The sequence below is a fragment of the Nuphar pumila genome, chromosome 2 (genome assembly GCF_984573655.1).
Source record: "Nuphar pumila chromosome 2, dmNupPumi1.hap1.1, whole genome shotgun sequence".
Lineage (NCBI taxonomy): Eukaryota > Viridiplantae > Streptophyta > Magnoliopsida > Nymphaeales > Nymphaeaceae > Nuphar > Nuphar pumila.
This window is the reverse complement of record NC_143250.1, coordinates 130634768-130653572: the sequence shown is the minus strand read 5'-3', so window position 1 is coordinate 130653572 and position 18805 is coordinate 130634768. Positions and strand designations below refer to the sequence as shown.

Below are 18805 nucleotides of genomic sequence, written 5' to 3'. Positions count from 1 at the left end.
TTAGTGTATTTTTCAATAGTTTTTTTTCTACTAGAACATTACAAAGATTTTGAAAAATGCCTTTATCCATACGAAATAATTCATAACATCTTCTCAAATAACCATTGAGAACATTATGCACACAGTTGGGTCTAGTAAAAATTGAATTTCTGCCGGGGTTTTTACATAGGTATGTCTTGTAATATTCTTCTACAGCATTGACTATGCATTCTTCTTCTTCAAGGCCTGGATTAATATTTGGCTCTATGCACTAAAAAATTTATATTCAATCACATGTTAGAAGAATTCAAAAAGCAAAACCATAACATAATAAGAATATGCAATGAAAATATCCATGATCATAATGAGACAAAAAGTAATGTACATATATATGTATTTAATGTGTACCCAAACATACAAAAATTACATACATCTGACATATTATGTTATCATCATGATCATAACAGTTCTCCATCTTACAAGATGTACATCAAAATATTTTTATTGGACAGATTTAAAGCTACTAAACTAATTAGAACATTTTATACAAAAATGAGCTAACTAATCTTCTTTTGCCCATCAAAAGCAATGACTTGCATACGTATTAGTTTTACTGGCTAGTTTTACAATCCAACCAAAGCAAGTAATGCTCAACATCCATGGAAATGAAGACTTCAAGATACCCAACATGTTGAAACAACACAATTGCTTTGAATTTTAATTCCAGTCATATTCTACATGGAGTTCAATACTTTCATGCATGATTCAACTTAATACTCTTGCTGAGAACAAATTATTGCAGCCTTATTCTCATTAGCTTGTGCTAATGCAAACACCGTAGCACCAATCTCAAACATTTTTTAAACTTTTTTGTCATTGAAAACCACTGTAGTTTTCTTCTTTGTACATTCTCTTTAACATTTCACTTATTTTAGCATGCATTGGAGAAGGTTCATGTGATGTAATAGGTGTTCCGACCACTTGAGAATCTAAATCAATTATATCAACATCCTCAATCCCATCATCATTTGTTGCTGCTGAAATTCCACCTTCTCCAATTGCTACTAACCCGCCAAAACTAGTGCATAATTCAACATAATATGGACATCCATTTTTTCTTTATGAATTATCTAATTTGGTATGCATTCTATATAATATTTAACTATAGGTAAAAGAAAAAGCAAGAAACTTATGCACAAGTAATTATTCCATACTTCTTCACTAGCTTCAATGACTTGTCATTGGATTCCAGCCAAAGCTACTAACCTTCAACAATTTGCTAAAGATATCATATTCCTTTCTAAAAAAATCAAACTTTTTTTTCTTTGCACAGGAATATAATCACTCCCTGTTTGTGCATTGAATGATTTGATTATATTCTCCCATCCCTTTTTGGTGACGGTAGAATGAGGCTTGTTTCCAAGTTGTACTTTATCTAGCATCACCTCTGCTAGAATCTCATTTAAATGTTTTGTCCACTTTGTACTGGTTCTATCAGAAAGTTTGGCATTTATTTTATTAGCTTTGTTGGCTTTATCAATCCCATCGATAGTAACTTGGCTAGCCATCTACATCATATTTGAACAAACAGGATATAAATAAGTATGTACCTTGTTTCAAACAACCCAACCAAGAAAAAATGGAAATCCATTGTACATATGTGTGTGTGTGTGATCATAAGTATAAACAAAAATACATCAAAAATTTACACAAAAATAACTAAGCTAACAAAATCATAAATTTTTTTTCTTGCATGTATTCATCAATTAATTTCTAAAGTGAACTTGAAATGATAGTTGATTGCTAACACAAAAACCATAAGTATTCATGATCAATGATCTAGATATTGAAAATGAAGCTAAATCAGCTGAGACATCAACTCTTTGGCATTTCCCCCAAAAGAATATGGGCTTTGTTTTCAATTCCATGAACTCCTTCATTGGCCTACTCCCAAAATGCTCTCCAAATAACAAGGGACAGAAGTAGAAAAGGGTGATAAAGCATTTGATTTTGATTGGTAAAGACTAACCATGTTCAACTTTGATCCCCAAATGGGAGCAATGGTGTTTCTTCAACTAATATGTGACAAAAAATATATGGAACTAGTGTATAAGATATTACCCATCTATGTAGGACCTATGTAAGCTTTTATTTTTTTGATAGATAAGTTGGGTTTTGTGAGCTTACTAGAACAAAAGGGTAGAAAATCTCTACAATGGAAGCCCATCAAATGATGTACAAAAAATCAGCAGTAGCACACCAATTTCCATGCATATTCAAGTACCAATTACATGGGTAAAAAGAACTATATAATGTGGACCACAAAGGATAGGTGCTAGAGAGATTGTTCAAAATATATTAGTGGCAACAAATAAATTTGGAGAGTGACACTCTCATCTAGTCAAGGAACTAGAGCACTTTAACCTAAATTTCATAGAGCTCACATGTTTGCATTATAATAAGAGTAGAAAATTTTGATGGGGACTGTATTTTATACCCATGATCATGATCCATGTCTCCTTTCTTGACATAACTTTTGTTATACCCTTGATCATGATCTATATTTGTTCCTTTGTGCAAACATGTTGAAGGACCTCAAGAAAATTACCACGTTTTACTTTTTTTGTCCAATGTATATACCAACAATAGAGGATTGGAGCCAATTATCATAATCAAACTTCTACCAGCTTGAGCCAATGAACATGTTGAATATTTCCTTGTGCCAAAACTCCATACAGGACCATAAAATATAAAAAATCCAACTCCTAAGGCTTTCTTTCCATTACAAACATCCATTGGATAGTAAGCGCTGTTTTCCCCTTTCAACAAATCCTAACCTTAAAGCCCCAATTGCCAAAACCTTAATTGGTTGCAACACAATTTTATCAACTAACCAAACCTTGATCAGATTAGCATGGAAACACCATTATAATAACTAAAAATCCAAAACAAAGTTATATCATGAAAAAAAAAGATGACCACATTAACCTTCATTATCATCATCAAAGGAAGAATAAAAACATTGAAATATTACCTGAACTTCAACATACGATTAAGTTAGATTAGTTTCTTTATCACTACAGAAATGGGATGGATGAGAGAGCGAGAGAGAGATAACCATGAGTTAAGAGCCAATAAAAGGGGTGGTGGGTGGAGAAGTGACCACCAATGTTCAGTTAATGGAAGGGAGGTGGGTGAAGAGGTTTAGAGCATTGGTGGAAGCTGGGTGGAAGGAGCAAAACCTTCGGTGGAAGCTAGCGATGAAGGAGAAGAGGAAAGGAAATAGAGGGTGAAGGTATGGCCCCGATGAAAAAAATAAACTAGTATAAAATAAGCAAACAAAAAATAGCACCACCCCTGTTTTCAAAATCGAGCCCCGATCGGAATGACCTTTGTCGTAGATCTGAGCCTTCACGATATTTTTCCTCAATGCGGCGAGAATCTCATCTCGCACCTTCAAATCACGGTCCACCTCGGGAGATGCAGCACTCACGTGCTCATATGTAACCACGACGGGGGAGAAAACCCATATAATGCTTCGAACAGAGTCATCTCTATAGAAGAGTAATGACTAGTGTTGTAGGCATACTCCGTCCATAGCACAAAGTAGTGTTACTTGTTTGGGCGGTCTCCTACGAAGCAACGAAGGTAAGTCTCTACAACCTTGTTCACAATTTTTGTCTGCCCATCCGTTTGCGGGTGGTGGGCGGTGCTGTAATTCAGTTTTGTTCCACTTAACTCAAAGTAGGTGGACCAAAACTGACTCAAGAAGATCGAATCTCAATCACTCACTATGCGCTTGGGCATCTCGTGGAGTTTCACCACGTGAGACAAACTGCTTTGCCACCAACTTAGTGGTATACTCTCAAGGCAATCGGCTAAAGTGGGCGTATTTTGAAAACCTATCCACCATGAGAAAAATGATCTTCTTGCGCTCACACGAGGGCAAAGCTTCCACGATGTCCATGGATATATACTGCCATGCCCGCTCGAGAATCGACAAAGGCTGCAACAACTCGGGCAATTTTATCGCCTCGTACTTGTTGGCCTGACAGACCACACATTGTCGTACACATTCTCGGACATAAACCTTCATACCCGACCAATAAAAGAAGGCTTTCAAGCTTTGATAGGTCTTGGACACGCCTCCATGCCCACCACTAGGTGTGTCATGCAACTCGTATAAAAGATCCCGGATCACATGGCTCTCTGACAACAAATAGATCTATCATTTGTAGAACAAGATCTCACTTCTAACAGTGTGATTAGGGTGACTATTTGGGTTCTTACCCAACTCACTCACCACATTTTGAATTACACTATTGCCCATTTGGGCATTACATGCCTTATTCCATACATTACATTCAATTGTGGAAAATGTCTTTAAATTGCCAGGATAGGACGTCAAGTGCCTTATTCTCCAAGGCTTTTTTATATTGGATCTCGAAGTCATATCAAATGAGCTATCTCTGCTGGTTGACAATAGTAATATACTGCCCCAATAGGTATTTAAGGCTTTGATGATTTGTATGCACGATGAACTTATGCCCAAGGAGTTAAGGGTGCCACTTTTCTACCGCAAGAATTGTTGCAAGCATTTCCTTGTCGTATGTAGATAAGGCACGACTTCAGTTAGGCAAGGCCTTGCTCATAAATGAATGGGGTGTTTATCTTACGAGAAGACACCACCTACCCCACTATCACACACATCTATCTCCACTACGAAGACCTTAGAGAAATCTGACAAGGTAAGAATGAGGGCTTGATACATAGCTTCCTTCAACCGCTCAAATGCATTGGTGGCTTTGTCGGTCCACACGAAACTATCATTCTTTAAGAGGGAGGTAAGGGGCGAGGCAATATGGCTGTAATCTTTTCACAAATCTTTGGTAATACCCAATCAACTCGAAGAATCTTCGAAGTGCCCTCGCAGTGTGTACGTTGGGCCACTGCCGCATAGCATCGATTTTGTCCAGATCAACTTAGACTCCTTCATCAATGATAATATGACCGAGATAACTTACTTGTGTTTGTCCAAAGAGGCACTTGGACATCTTAGCACTCAAGTGGTACTCCCACAAGGTCCTCAACATAACTCGCACATGCTGCAAATATACATCCCAAGAACAATTATACACCAATATATCGTCGAAGAAAACAAGCACAAACTTCAAGAGCATAGCTTTGAAAACATCATTCATTGTGGCAGGTGCAATGGTCAACCCAAACGGCAAGACCAAGAACTCATATATACCCTCATGAGTCATAAATGTCATCTTGTGCATGTCATCATGAGCTATGTGCACTAGATGATATCCTGAACGAAGATTGAGCTTTGTAAAGAATGTGATTTCGTGCAATTTATGAAGTAGTTCCTCGATAACCGGAATCAAGAACTTGTCTTTTGTTGTTATGTCATTCAAGGCTCGATAATCTACACAGAACCTCTGCATGTCATCCTTCTTCTTCACCAAGAGCACTAGTGATGAGAAATAACTCACACTCAAGCGGATGATCCCTTTGTTGAACATATCTCCAACGAGTTTTTCGATCTCAGCTTTTTGGGATGAAGCGTACTAATAGGGCCTTACAATCACGGGTGTGGTACCCACCTTTAAGGGTATTTTATGGTCTTAGAATTTCCTAGGTGGTAGAATATATGGCTCATTAAACACATCAAAAAAAATTCAGCAAATTAGCCATGTCAAGAGAAACGTCTATTATGTCGGGACACTTTTTGGCTATATCGTTTGGGCGATGAGAAAGTAGACACATTGGGTGCCACACAACATGTTCATAGCCCCTTTCTGCTATTCTTCCTCCCCTATTGGAGGTCGGATAGCAACGAGTTTGACATCCCCTCGATCCTTCCAAAAAGACATCTTATAGCGAAGAAATCCCAGGCTATTTTTCCTAATGTCCATAGCCAAGGATCATGTTCATACCATGAATAGTTAGGATGTATAAATCCACCACAAATTTAGCTCCTTGGAGCTGTAAACAAATGTCGAGGCATACCGCCAAACACTTTAGGTTAGTCCCGTTACCAACCATTATATCAAAAGAGGGATGCTCTTTGAATTTGCACCCGTTACCAACCATTATATCAAAAGAGGTAAATAAAATTAGATCTAATTTGGATTTGGATTCAATTAGAATTTTGAAATTAAGTATTTAATTAAATTAACTAAGGAAGCTAGTTTAAGCAGGTGGGATGCCTCCCCCGTTATGGGCCCATCCTACATGTCTAAAGTACTTCTAATTGCCTAGAAAATACCACTTTATCTAAAGTCAAATCTCTTGTTAGTTTTCTAATTAAAAAACAAGTCTTTGAGCTTAGAGATTTCAAAAGTTTCCTAATAGCTTAGGAATCCAAGTTAGCCTAGGATTTTAAGGAATATGCAAATGGTATCTTAGGGATAGGCCTGAGGAGAGTTACCTTATGGGATTGAGAAATCCCATAAGGAGCCTTTAAAAAGGGGACTCATTCATGCCCCCTTATCTCTCTACATTAAACTCTCTCTCCTTATTTTTGCTCTACCTCCTCTCTTCTTCCTCCCTGTGTAGTTGTGTACCTCCATTAGGTGATGTGGGTTAGGGATGGCAATGGACCGGAACGGGGGCGGGGGACAAGGTCTCCACCCCCACCCCTCTCAAAATCCGAACCTCCATCCCCGGTCCAAACGAGGGCGGGGCCCGTTTCCCCTCGGTCTATTGTCATCCCTTAGAAGGATTAGAGATGGAGCGGGGTGGGGGCAAGGCGGGGATCGGGACGGGGATGGGGCGGGAGAAAGCGTAAGTCCATCCCCGCCTCCAACCCCGCACGAGGATGGATTTAAACCTTCATCCCCGCCTCCATCCCCGTTTCATGCCCTTCATCCCCGGTCCAAACGGGGCGAGGCGGGGCTCCGCTTTCCCCCGGTCCACTGCCATCCCTAGTGTGGGTGCATTAAGGTGGTCATCAAGGAAGAATGCTCACTAGTCTCTATGGTTTCAATTTTTTATTTTAGATTTTTGAGATAGGTGCACTTAACCTTGCATGTTTACATTGGGCTAAGGTCCATCTGCATGCTGGTAGAGGATTTTCAAATGCATATCAATATAAATAACAATCATGGTTCATGCATGGGCTGATATTATATTGGGTATGGAGGTTTTAAAAACTCCAAAACGGATTTTGTGAAAAAAAAAATTGGAGAAGTAGCTTAAATCATGTTGTTCTAATGGAAAAATGTTTTTTCATGATTCTTGATTTATGTTTTGTGTGAAATTTATATATGATCAACATGTATTAAGTTAGATTCATGTTAGAACTGATATTACTTGTACATGAATGACGATAAATTGCACAAACTATCGTGGTATAAAACTCATGAGCCATACTATGAAACTTTGGGAGAGGGTGATTGAGCATAGGTTGAGGAAGGTTGTCATGATATCGGAGAATCAATTTGGTTTTATAACTGAAAGATCAACTATGGAAGCTATACATCTTCTTAGACAAATTATTAAGAGATATAGAGAGAGGAACAAAGATTTGCATATGGTTTTTATTAATTTAGAGAAGGCATAGGATAGAGTACCTAGGGATGTTCTCTGGTGGACAATGATGAAGAAAGGTGTTTCTCTTAAGTACATTAGTATAATTAAAGATATGCACGAAGGAGTAGTAACCAATGTCCACACTTGTGGAGGGGTGATAAACAATTTTCCTATAACAGTTGGGTTACAACAAGGATCTACATTAAGCCCTTTCCTATTTGCTATAGTGATGGATGAGCTTACGAAAATAATTCAAGAAAATGTGTCGTGGTGTATGTTGTTTGCTGATGATATTATTTTGATTGATGAGTCTAGAGCTGGGGTTATTGCTAAGTTACAATTATATAGACAGACATTGGAAGGAAGAGGTTTTACGTTGAGTAAGAGTAAGACAGAATATATGGAATGTCGGTTTAGTAAGCAACGCAGTAGTGATGAGAGTGTAGTGAAGCTTGGCGAGCAAGAAATATTGGTGGATGACTATTTCAAATATTTGGGATCTATCATTCAAAAAGGATGGAGATGTAAACCATAGGATAAAGGTTGGGTAGATGAAATGAAAAAGTGCAACTGGAGTGTTGTGCGATCGTAGAATGCCATTGCGGTTGAAGAAAAAGTTTTATAGGCCGACAATTAGGTCCGCTTTACTATATGGTACGGAATGTTGGGCTGCAAAGAGACATCATATTCAAAAAATGAGTGTAGCTGAGATGTGTATGCTTCGATGGATGTGTGGAAATACAATAAAAGATAAGATTCAAAACGAGGAGATACGTAAGAAGGTAGACGTTGCATCCACTGAAAATAAGATGAGAGAAAATCGTTTACGGTGGTTTGGGCATATTCGGCGAAGGCCTAATGATGCTCCAGTTAGAAGGATGGAGAAATGGCAAAATATATTAGTTAAAAGAGGTCGGGGTAGGCCTAAGAAGACTTGGATGGAGATGATAGGAAAGGATATGAATGCTTTGAACGACATGGCATTGGATAAAAATGATTGGAGGAGAAAGATTCATGTGGAGGACCCAGAATGATTTTCTTTTTTTGTTCATATCGCCGACCCCAATTGTTTTGGGATGAAGGCGTAGTTGTTGTTGTTGTTGTTGTATGAATTTTTTTATGTATGAACAACATATATTGAATTAGATTCATTTGATACTATTTGTGCATGAATATGATATGTTTATATGGATAAAAAATCATAAAATACATAATTTTGATGTTTTTTTTATAAAAAAATATGAAATTCTGTATGTACTTAAAAATGCATGTCCTGGTATTTCTATTTCAACTAGTCGAAAAAAAATTTATGGTTTTCCAAAATGGTAAATCCAAAAATTCTCAAATTTTAGAGAGATGTTTTAGACATGCAATCTAAAAAAAAAATGAATTCATTTAAGGTCTAAATTGAGAGATATGACCTTTGCAAGTCAACACAGAATTTCAAAAATCCTGTGATAGTTGTATGTTTTTGTTGATTTTACTACTCCCAAACTACTCAAGTTGAGAATTTTTCTCTCTCCCTAATTTTGGTACTTCTCTCTCTCTTGGGTTAGACCTAAATTCAGGTAGGGATCCAGATCTAGTTTACCTCAGATCCATCTTTGATTTGGATTCAGATCCAATTATGGTTCAGATCCAGATCTAATTACGGTTCAAATCTAGATCTGGTTCCAAATCCATTCCTAATATTCAAATCCATTATAGTTTGAATCTCTATTTAGGATTCAGTCCTGATGGATGATCATACCCATATCTAGTTGTAGTGTGAATCCCAACCTAATTACTATTAGAATCCAGATCCATACCCGATTCAAACATATTCAAGAGGTTGTTGAAGGCGGTTCGTGTCAAAGTTGTTGGGCTCACCCAATGCAGGGCATGGTCTAATCATTCGCGATAAGGCAAAAGTTCAGTTGTATCCTAAGAGGACCTAAGTGGGGTAACTATGGCTCGAAAGATAGAGTGTTTACACGTGCCTCCGAAAGGTAACAATTTCAACATGAACTAGGTTAAACCAGATATTGTATTTGAATCTAATATGTGATTATCTGGTGTGAAACGGAAATACAAATCTGAACGTCTATTTGGATTGCATCCATATTTACCTTATCAGGACGGCATTTGGATCTAAAGTTTATATCATATCTTTTGGAAATCCATCAAACCTTGATCAAATCTGATTTGTATTGCACTTTTTACTTGTAAACCCTTTGTTTGAACTTTTTTTACAAGACCCAGCAGTAAGATGTAATACTGGGACATATTCTTTGAACCTTTTTTTCACAAGACCCAGCATTAAGATGTAATACTGGGACATATTAGACACAAGTTCAAAGTAAATTGTGGATCTAGATTTGAATCAACCAGGTTCATGCATAACCCGTTACTGGCCGCACTCTCCAGCTTCGATATTAGGAACTGGAACTAGTAAAAACATAATTTGCAGGTTTTACTAGTCGGTTGTAGGTTCCTTCATCGATATTTTTGCAAATGATTGTGCTGGGTCCAATTCCATTTCAGATAAAATCCCTTCCATCTTCAAAGCTGAGTGTTGATTAGAAATGATGCTTTTTTTTTTGGATAATCCATGGGAAAAAACTCCCATCATCGACAGCATATTGCCTGGCCTCTCGTTGGTAAAAAGTTATCTTTTTTATTGAGTCAGATGATTTTTTCTCATGCAAGACATAGCTGATCAAATTAAGGGTATGCCACCATGCTAAAGAAAGGCTAGGTACCTGCTGCCCCATGTTTTTATCTTTTTTGGTTATTCCTAATCAACGACAGCCAGGTCACAATACAACCCCCACCCTTGCAAAATGGGGTGGGAGGTGTAGCTGTGTGATTGAACAGAGTAACTAACAAAATACTAGGTGGATCTGCCCACTTGGCCCAATACGACGATGAGATTTGAGGTTGGGACTCCAACAGGCGAATTGAAACCTTTATTATGTGATGGACAGTCAAAGCAAAGGTTGAACGTAAGCACTTGTCTGAAACATAATTAGTAATATCATTAAATACTGAATATGTTATTTGAAAGGTTTTGCATTGAGAAAGACAGCAAAAAAAAGCATAAAAAATGAGTCGAAAAAATATCGACAAATAGTACATATGTGTTTAATTCGGTTTTAATTTTATAAAATGGAGTAAGAAAAATGGACATATATGTATATATATATGAGAATTTTCCATGAAAAACAAGTTCAGATATAGGAACAATGAGATTCAAACTCAAGAATCATTATGATCCAACTCAATTGGATCCATAATTGAGTTTTTTTCCAAAAGTAAGTTGTTTAAATATAAATTTTTGTGTTGTAATCGCTTTGCTCAAAAGAATGTTTTTTTTTTCTGGGCATCGTTTGAAAAGACAGAGTTTCAGATGTTTTTTTTTTCATTTTCAAAGTTTTATTGAAAAGGTGTTTTAGGCGGATTTTTGCTAACTAGAGCCCGAAGGTTTGAGCAGACCTCATCGATAGGTATTCACCGAGTGTCCCTCGAATTCTACCCTCCAACATCTTCTTTTCACAATCACCGTTTACCGACTACACTGCCATGAATTTGGTCACAAATCGAGAACTACAATCACCAACAAGCCAAGTTCTCAGAGTGTAGTTGGTACAGTATCACGCTCATATCATCTTTTCATATGAAAAAAAAACAAAAAGTAATCGCAGTTGTGAAAATTACCGGTCAGAAATCTCATGTGGAAATATGTGATGGACTCACTGCATCCCAAAGGACTGCTATCCACAAAGTTTTTTCATCATTCTGAAGTTCGTTGCTCTCAAGTAGCCCCTTCCAGAGCCCATCGAGTCAATCACCGGACACCTGAGACGGATCCCGAGTCAGTAACAGTCAGAAATCTCGTGTGGAATGTGACACTCATCGCACCCGGAGGATGCTGTGCCCCGAGATGTTCATCACTCTGTTAATTTACGACTCGGTAGACCGATTCGGGTGAAACAAAATAAAGCCAAACAGACCATGCAGCCACCATGAACCAACTCAATTAGACTCAACCGTGATTAAGCCGAGTCGCTTACGGGCACGCAATCCCCGACAGACGGCAAAAGAGAATCAGCAGAGAGTTGGGTGAAATAGATAGAAGGAAACTCACCTTTCGCTTAACAAACCAGTGAACTAGAGACACCAAGATCTCTCTCTCTCTCTCTCTCAACAGTCACCCTGATAGCAGAATCTCTCTCTCTCTCTCTCTTCTCTCTCTCTCTGGGCGGAGTGCGGAGCCCCAACCCTGAACGCTTGATAAAGAAGAAACCCTAGGCGCCTCATGATCGTGTTCTTCGGGAAATGTCCTCCATGATGGCGCTATTGCCGAACTTGTCCCAACCCTTGTTTGAGTGGGATGCAGTGTTGTCAGTATCGTTATGAATCAGCCTGAATCGTTCGATCCGTATCGTATCGTATCGAAAAAAATAAGAAACAAACTGAATCGGCTTATTGTCTAAATAACTTTTAAAAAGGGTTGAAAGTATTTATTTAATATTTTAAGATTTTCTTGACACATGTCATCTTCTGGTTAAAAATTGGCCGATTCAGATCATTTCGTTCAGAACCGGACAAGCCATTCTTTGAATCCTTTTGAAAACCAATATACCATTCTGACCAAGGGTGTTAAATGCGATGAGGCGAAGCAAGGCGTTGAGCATGTTATGAAGAGAGGCGTAAGCCTCAAGGCGCGTAAGCTTCATGATCAAAACAATAAAATATATAATATTAATAAAATAGCACTAGTAAATGGTTTTTTAATATAAATATACATATATGAGTTTGTTATATACATATATGAGTTTGTTTGATGGTTGATTTAGTAAATATAAGGTTTTTGAAGGACTTAAAAAATAAATAGCTCCTGATTTTTTTAAATTATAATCTTGAATTTGTTTCCATCAAAAAACGGCCTAAACAAAAAAAAAATCTTAGTGATGCATACAAATATTTTTTTCTTGGACATATCAAATGCATACATGCAATAGAACTATCATGAAACTATAGTTTTTCAGCAATGCACTTGTGCGCACATCTCTTACTAAATTTAAGTTAGTTATACTAATGCAAGGTTTTTAGTGGTTTACCACCAGGCAATTAATCGGGAGCTATTAATGCTATTGAAACTTGCATCAAACATTTAGCTGAAATCATAGCGAGGGCAATCCAAACAGTGATATATTTGAAATTATTTTAGATAATTATGTATTCAAAGCAATTCCAGAACGCTTCAGGTACTGAGGGTGCACCTCAGTACCTTCAGCGTGAGCCTCGCCTGTGAGGCGTATGCTTCAAGTACTGAGGCATACGCCTCTCACAACACTGATTCTGACAATTTTGCAGCTCCCTCAACTGGGGTTCAGGTCGGATTAGTTCAATGTTGAACCAGCCTCATCCCCAACCTCACCAACCTAGATCTTCGCATTGTATCTGCCCTCTCGTAACCTTCTCATTTAATCATCTTTGCAAACAATCTTTAATTGTCTGTTAATTGACCCCTCATTTCTGTGAAACCCAATTAAAAAAAACTCATCCCATGACCTCAGAAACACAATTACCACAAGTGAAAGTAGTAATACAATTAATACATAAGATATGTACATAATATATACTTAGGATGCATACGTATATATATTAACTAAAAGAATATGAAGGGGGAGTTACACTAGTTACTTAAAAAAAACAAAAAAAGAGAGAGAGAAAACTCAATTAAGTAAAAAAAAATTGTATCAAAGATGGTGGGCTGGGTTACAACAGCCAAACAAGGGTGGGTTGTACGAACACCCCATTCACGTGAATGGGGGAAGTTAAAAACTGATAAAAAAAAGAGAAATAATAAATAAATCTATGAGATCACACGTTTTTTTTAGACATCATAAGGAGGAGGTTACAATTATAAGAGGGAGGTGGGCTGAACCCACTCTCCAATTTCTTAAAACTCGTGAAAGGGGAGTTGCATGATTCGAGTAAGTTAGAAAAAAAAAATGTGTGAAACTTATTTTTCTAACTCTCATCCACTCCTCCGTCGTTTAAAACCCCTATACGTGACCCTCCTCTCATCCCCAACTCCCTCCTCACTACTTGATGAGGCGACTACCTATTAAACCCCCCAAATTAAGCCATTATTATGCTCACTTATTAAAATTGTAACTCTCATTCCCTCACTCTCTATATAAAGCCCACATGAACCTCTCTGCTTCCATAATTCTCCCTATCAATCTCTCTCTACCTTGTTGCATTCTTCTCATGGCTGGGAAGTGGTGATTGTGGCGGTAGATAGAGGAATTCCCAGCCGACTACTATAGCTCAACCGGCACCACATTGACTCGAAGCTCTATTGTTAAGGTAGGTACTTTGATTTAAGTACATGCGTGTGAAAGTATGGCTCCATGAGATGTCGATTTTCTATATTTCTGATTTCTGAAAATGCTCATGTTAGGTACAATATTATTGGACATCAAAAGAGGATTTGTGTTAATCTATTTTTTTTCTGTTTTATTATAAGATTCTGAAAATCTAGTTTGATCAGCCCTGTCAGTAATATCATTGATCTCTATTAAGTATGATTTGAATATCTGGACCGCACATGTTATGATTAGGAGTCAAAATGCTTATTGTTAAATTGATTGGTAATAGAATAAAGACGCACTTAATCAAATTTGGACGACAGAATGGTCTTGCTCACTGAAAATATATCTACGTGTATGTGAAAGGAAAAAAAAAGAAGTTATGTTATATCATGTAGACATTTTTTTGTTGTTGATTTTAGAAAAAAAATGGATTTAGTACTATGCAAATGGTGTGTGTTTTCTTAAAATTGCACAAGTCTGGTTATATATATATATGGGTGCAAAACGTGATTTGGCTTAACATAATGGTTTTCATGAAATCGGGTTTATAAAAAAAAAGCCATGTATGACTAAAACTCAGATTGTATTTTAAATATGTATTTCAAGCCAGTTACACCGTTCGATGCATTATATATAAAAAAAACATATATAACGACCTATGTGGTTTGTGAAATATATAGTGACCAGCAAGTTGAAATTTGAAATTTGTGAACAAGAATTTTTATATGACTTCAAGCTTTATAATCAATGATTTTAAAAGTATGAATTTATGAAAATAGATATGATTAAATTATAAATGTTATGTTTTTGGCTTAGAAAATAATCCCAATTTTATTAGGTTTTTGATATATGATTTATGTTTTGAGAAAATATAGTCACATTTGTTTTGCCTAAGCGATTTTAAACTACATATTTACATTGAGTAAGAGATTAAGGGTTATGTTAGCTTCATATATACATAATATGCCTTTTTTTCATAACCTTTATGGATTTTTTTAAAGATATGCCATAAATGTGATTTGGAGTATGCGAAACAAATATTTTGCCTTGATGAAAGATTGCACATATTCACTTAGGCAAAATTATTTATTCTTGTGATGCATATTGCTTGACAACCAATGGGTGGTCAACACATGATGTGAGTTATTATAATGATAAAAATATGAGACATATGTATGTTACTTGATGATTGTAAAGAAAGTTTGTGTTAATGATTTATGCTAAGACACTTTGGCAAAATGTCGAAATTGACTCACTAAACAGTGGGAAAGGCCATATGTGCTCAGAACCTTTGAAAAGAAATTATAGTGTTTGTTCCCCAAAGTGGTGGCTAATAACTGTATGATAAGTTAAAAGAAAATTATGCGTACTTGTGCCCTATAGAGGCCATTGTAAGTCTAAAAGTAATGTTTAAGTACGTATGTCATGGGACTTAAGTAATTAAGAATGAGAACGTTAGTTCTCATGCTACTTGCAATGAGAGAGTAAGCAGTACGATTGGCTTTGTGGGATATTGTAAAGCATAAAGGGTTGCTTCTCTGGCCACAGAGATAGTGGATAGCTACTACCAGTGTCGCGGGTAATAGTAAATAAGGATTCAACTAAAGAAAAGACTGGTATACCAGGTTGAGGGTGTTGGGGTTTCTCTTTTGATAAGTTTTGTCCCTCACCTAGGGCTGGAAATGATGTGCAAGACCAAGGTAATAAGACACAAATTGTTTGAATGTACCTCTCGATAATGTCTGTGATTCAGATATTGTATGTGTCGTACCCACAAAGATTATTAACAAAAGGAACAAAAGTGTCATATGCCTTCTGACAAAAGCATCACATGCATCACTTAAGAAAGATCACATAAATGAAAGAATCTTAAGTCACTCATGTTATAGACGAATACTCTATTGCATTGGTAAGTCATGTATAACATCCTTGATCTTGCTTAAGTATTAAAGTAAGTTTTTATAGTTTTGTGATTTATAAATATTTGTTTGAAAATGATATTGCCTGCATGCCTACTTTTGTATACATGTACTTTGTCATTGTATTTCTTCTGGGATGTTGTTTTGACCTCCTACACAATTACAAGAACTGAATGAATTACTGGGACGATGACAAGGCGCTGTGACAGAGTCTGGAAGCCATTCCATTTCTCTTTTCTGAAGACTGGATTTTAGAACTGATGTTATTTTGTTATTTAGTTTTATGAACTTCTATATGCTACAATAAAAGTTTATAAGGATATGTTTCTTCTTTTATTAAAATCCAGAACTAGTGTGACTGACCCGTAACTCGCCAAGGTTCTTAATCTAATAAGTTTAAAAATGTTTCGACCAATAAAAAAAATCTTAAATTTTAGGGTTAAAAATCTTGGGGTGTTACACTCATGATGAACCCATTACACAAGTTAGGAGCTGACAATGCATGCAAACTCAACTCTGCATTCATTGGCCCAAGAAGTGGTAGTTTTCAATGCCTCTTGTCTCTCTTAAACTATATTTTCTACATTTCAAAACACCTTAATTTATAAAATAAATTTAAAATCCCTACCTTGGTCAAAGCCTAGTCAAAGTGCATGTGACCAATATGGATCTCACACCATTGACATAGCTGGTCAACCAAGGCTGGGATGACTATGCCTCTCGGGGTCAAAATACCCGTATAAGCCATCAAAATTACTCGAATTATCACCTAAATTTGTTGTGGGTGTTTCAAAGTCATATCACGTCCGAATTTGATGAAATAAAAGTCCAAATTCATTGAATTTTAGTTACAGATTTATTTTTGGTCTCGAAAATGGGGTTTGCAGACCAAAAATGTCTGAATTTATTTTAGGAAGAAAAACTCTTTAAAATCAGGGTTTTTACATTTTACCCTCCTAAAAAAAATCATTCTCGAAATTTTACTTGAATAACAAAGGATACCAAATTCGCATGTCTTTCTCGTGTTCCTAGGTGCACTCTTCCAAACCATGATATTGCCATTACACCTTAACCAAAAAAATCACCTTGTTCTGCAAGACTTTATCTCGTCGATCGACAATCTGAATCGATTTTTCATCTACTGTCAAGTCTATTTGTACTTGACCACATGAGAGGGGTCACCAATGCATTTTTGAAACATCGATACATGAAATATGTTGTGAATATGAGCCAATTGTGGTGGCAAGGCTATCTGGTATATATGCAGAACTACCAATCCGCTTCAAAATCTTAAACGATCCAATAAACCTTGGACTCAACTTGCCCTTCTTTTTGAAGCAAAAGACATTGCGGGAGAGCGAGACCTTTATAAAAAAAGTGGTCTCCCATCGCAAAAGTGAGTGAGCGACACCTTCTATCTGCATAACTCTTCTGCCTGCTCTGCGCTTGTAAACACTTCAAATTTTCACCCTCATTCACAAACACCTGCCTCCTGCCACTAGGACCCACTCTATGCAGTCTTTAGGGAACCAACTGGTCGAAATCTGAGTCAGGGTTGTTCACATCCCAAATTTTTATAAAAAATTCAATACTTCATCCTAAAATCAAGATTCAACCCTCATTTTGGCTCAATTTCAATTATCACTTCTAATCCTCATATTAAAGTCTCCAAATTCTTTGTTTCTGCCCGAGATCCAGGATTCCAAGTCTCTCATCCAGGGTTTATACTTTACATGCTATTGCATATCACTACATGCATTCGACATATGATTTCATTGCATTGCATGTCGTTGCATCTCATCATCGAAATCTAACATTCCTGTTTTTAAAATATTGGATCCAGATTCGAGTTTTAAAACTTTTCTTGCAAAATCAATTTCAAAACCTGGGTTTTGAATCGACATTTTGTCATTTACCAACCCCCAAGATATTTATATTTTAAATGAAAACAATCTGGATTCGTTTTAAACTCAATTTCAATTCTCAAATGAGACCCATTTAGGTGGTGTCGCTTCTAGATTCTTTTATTTATCAAAAATCTCAAAATTTTCAGAGTCCTAGTTGGATCAGGACTCTGTCTTTTCATCTTTTTGAACCTTTTTAAAACTCTATTTTGATGTTAAATCAACTATAGTCATATCCCTTATCTATTCTTGTCATTTTTGGCCAAAATCTTAGAATGCCAGTTTAATTAAGACTCCTTTTCTAGAGTCCTAGTTGGATCAAGACTCTTTTTCCAGAGTTCTAGTCGAATTAGAACTCTACCTTTTACTATCATTTTACCTGTTTTTTGAGAAATTCTTTCAAAATCCTTAATTTTGGCCAAAATTCTAGAGTCCCAATCGAATTAGAACTCTTTCTCAGAGTCCTAATCCAATCAAGACTCTGTCCCGATTTTACCCTTTACTCTTGTTCTTCACTTGTTTTCAAAACTTTCTTATCTGATTTTCAAAATCTTCTATTTTAACCAAAATTCTAGAGTTCTAACCGGATCAGGACTCTTTTTTTTTTAGAGTTTCAATCGGATTAGGACTTTATCTTTCATTGCTATTCTGCCCGCTTTTAACCAAATCTTTCAAAATCTTTTAAAGAGAAGTAAAAAACTCAGAGTTTTAGTTGAACCAAGACTCTGTTTGAAGAGTCCCAGTTGGATCTGGACTTTGACCCTGATTTTAATTTTGAGAGAATCCTTCTAAAATCTTTTCATTTATTTTTCCAAATTTCAAAATTATTGCATTTCTATCATAGAGTTTCAAAATTCTGGGATTTTATCCTAGAGTCCTGATCGAATTAGGACTTTATCCTGAGTTCATTTTCACACTTCATTTTCACTGGTTTTCAAAAGTTCCTTTTAAAGTCTCATCATTTGTTTTATAGAAAACCAAAATTTCTCAGAATCCTAGTCAAATTAGGACACTTCCTCAGAGTTCTAGTCGGATTAGGACTCTGAATCAGACTTCAATTTTATCTTATTTTCACCTGTTTTTCAAGATCCGCTCA

The 18805-nt window shown here is 36.5% G+C and overlaps 1 protein-coding gene across 2 annotated transcripts in view; it reads right to left on the bottom strand.

Annotated features, from left to right (window-relative positions):
- MAA3 (P-loop containing nucleoside triphosphate hydrolases superfamily protein) overlaps nt 1-11747 on the bottom strand; it is a 187416-nt gene extending 175669 nt beyond the window's left edge. The window contains exons 1-2 of one of the 2 annotated variants that reach the window (XM_089996824.1): nt 11648-11747; nt 11218-11358 (exon numbers count right to left, since the gene is read on the bottom strand). The gene's annotated coding sequence lies outside the window, so the exon portion shown is untranslated. Of the gene's footprint in view, nt 1-11217 lie in introns of both variants that reach the window. The other variant, XM_089996825.1, reaches the window with a different exon arrangement.
- Nucleotides 11748-18805: the final 7058 nt, after the last annotated feature.